Below are 2,946 nucleotides of genomic sequence, written 5' to 3'. Positions count from 1 at the left end.
TTAATTAACTCATTAACTCACAAGCCTCTTCCCTCCTCTTTTTTTCCACACTCAGTCTTTCAAGGCCACACTCAAGGCTGCAGAGTTATGTTTCCTTGCCATGGTGGGGGCGGTGCTGACATAAATTACTCTGAATACTTCTGTCTGGGAAATCTGTCTATTTTCCTCCATTAGTTATTTATTCAATTCTGGGCTTAAATCAGAGTGGCCCTACATGTGTTTATTTTCTAACATGCCTATTATGCAACACTATGTGATTTATTTGATTTCTCAAACCATTCCAGTGTTGGTTGTTGGGAACTCTTCTGGGTGGCTGCTGCTTCCTAGCCTTCTCAGCTTGTTTTTTAGGCACTTACTGGTGTTACTGGATGCTTCAGGCCGCCTTGTATATTTCTTGCAACAGACCTGAAGTCAGCAGTTTATCCAAAGAATCTTAGTTTTTGTTGTTGCCTTTTTTTTTTTTTTCATTTTATTTTGTTTCTGCCAGAGAAAAATATTGGAAATCAAGACCTCGGTAGTTTGTTTTTTTGTGTGTGTTTGTTTGTTTTTAATATGGAACACTTCATGAATTTGTGTGTCATCCTTGCTTTAAGGGCCATGCTGATGTTCTCTGTATTTTTCCAATTTTCCGTATATGTGCTGCCAAAGCGAGCATGGTAGCTTTTAATCACATAAAAATTGTAACTTGCTTGAGGTTTCTGTTGTAGCACGGGGGATTTAGCCCATGCCTTGGGACATCTGTGCAGTACATCACTGTGTTGTTTGAGCCCTGCCTACTCTGCTTCTGATCCAGGTTCTTGTGCTGGAAAAGAGTACGTGATGGCCCAAGTTCTTGGGATCCATCCACCCACGTGGGAGACCTGGGTGGAGTTCTGGTCTCCTGGCTTCTTCCTGACACAGCCCTGGCCATTAGAGAGTCTACCAGCAGATGGAAGATCTCTGTGTCTGTCTGTCTGTCTCTCTCTCTCTCTCTGCCTTTCAATTAAATAAATGAATAAATAAATCTTTAAAAATTGTAACTCTTTTTAAGTAGTAGGGATTCATTAGAGATTTGTGAGTAGAGGAATGTACTACATACACTTATCTCAGATTTCAGCAGCCACTGAAGAGATTCTGGAGTGCACGGTCTGTATTGGGAAGGCTAATACAGGAACAGTGAGTAAATTTCCAACATGGGAAGTGGGATACACAGCAGACTCATAGGATGGCAGATGTCCTAAACAACACTCTGGCCTCAGAATCAGCCCTCAAGGCATTCAGATCTGGCTGAAGAGCCCATGAGAGTATAGCAGGCATGGAAAGCCAAGATATCATGGAAAAAAAAAAAAAGACCTAAATGAATGATCTCTGTGAGTGAGATCCCAGTGGAAAGAACGGGGCCATCAAAGAAGGAGGTACCCTTCTCCGAAGGGAGGAGAGAACTTCCACTTTGACTATGACCCTATTGGAATAAGATCAAAGTCAGCGAACTCTAAAGGCTTCCATAGCCCTGGCAACTCATGACTAGAGCCTAGGGAGATTACTGACGCCATGAACAGGAGTGTCAAATTGTTAAATCAGCAACAGGAGTCACTGTGTACTTACACCCCATGTGGGATCTGTCCCTAATGTGTCGTCTAAAGCGAAGTGATGCTATAACTAGTACTGAAACAGTATTTTTATACTTTGCATTTCTGTGTGGGCACAAACTGATGAGGTCTTTACTAATTATATACTGAAGTGATCTTCTGTATATAAAGAGAATTGGAAATGAAAAAAAAACAACAACCTGGTGTTAAAATGGAAATGGCATAGAAAATTAATTAATTTGAAAAGAAAAATTATGTAGGATCTCTGTCTTTAATGTGCTGTACATTGCTATTTAATGCTATAATTAGTAATCCAATGGTAGTTTTTCACTTTATGTTGCTATATGGGCAAAATGTTGAAATCTTTACCTAATATATACTAAACTGATCTTCTGTATACAAAGAGAATTGAAAATGAATCTTTACATGAATGGAAGGGGAAAGGGAGTGGGAAAGGGGAGGGTTGTGGGCGGGAGGGAAGTTATGGGAGGGGGGAAGCCATTGTAACCCATAAGCTATACTTTGGAAATTTATATTCATTAAATAAAAGTTTAATAAAAAAAAAATTTAAAAAAAAATTCCAACACAGATTAAAAGTCCAACAGCAGTGCTAGGCTGCAAGCTCATACACCAGTTGGTTTGTTTTGTTTTGATTTTTATTTATTTATTTTACAAAATTATTTTTGAGTGCCTGCTACACAATGCTGATGTACAACCCAAGAAGTGAAAAGGCCCCATCCATTCAGATCTGGCTAAAAAGCCCATGAGAGTTTCTCAGGCATGGAAAGCCAAGACACTGTGGCCAAAAATGACCTAAATTGAAGATCTCTGTGAGTAAGATCCCAGTGGAAGAATGGGCCATCAAAGAAGGAGGTACCTTTCTCTGAAGGGAGGATAGAATTTCCACTTTGACTACGGCCTTGTCTAAATAAGGTCGGAGTTTGTGAACTCAAGAAGCTTCCATAGCCTTGGCAGATCATGACAAGAACCTCGGGTGATTACTGACGTCCTAAATAATAGTGTCAATTGTTAAATCAACAACAGAGGTCACTGTGCACTTACTCCTCATGTAGGATCTCTGTTCTTAATGTGTTGTACTATACAAATTAATGGTAAAACTAATCTTCAAACAATACTTTATGTTTTGTGTGTCTGTGTGGGTGCAATCTATTGAAATCTTTACTTAGGTGCCAGCACTGTGGCTCAATAGGGTAATCCTCCGCCTGCAGCGCTGGCACCCGGGGTTCTAGTCCCGGTGAGGGCACCGGATTCTGTCCCGGTTGCTCCTCTTCCAGTCCAGCTCTCTGCTGTGGCCTGGGAGTGCAGTGGAGGATGGTCCAAGTGCTTGGGCCCTGCACCCCATGGGAGACCAGGAGAA

At 41.0% G+C, this 2,946-nt stretch overlaps 1 non-coding gene across 1 annotated transcript; it reads right to left on the bottom strand.

The window, feature by feature from the left end:
• Positions 1 to 546: 546 nt before the first annotated feature.
• On the bottom strand, positions 547 to 655 carry LOC133768547 (U6 spliceosomal RNA). The gene has a single exon (XR_009867009.1). It is a non-coding gene; the product is annotated as a U6 spliceosomal RNA (small nuclear RNA).
• Positions 656 to 2,946: the final 2,291 nt, after the last annotated feature.

The sequence above is a fragment of the Lepus europaeus genome, chromosome 1, assembly GCF_033115175.1.
Source record: "Lepus europaeus isolate LE1 chromosome 1, mLepTim1.pri, whole genome shotgun sequence".
Taxonomy (NCBI): Eukaryota; Metazoa; Chordata; class Mammalia; order Lagomorpha; family Leporidae; genus Lepus; species Lepus europaeus.
This window is presented reverse-complemented; position numbering and strand designations above follow the sequence as displayed.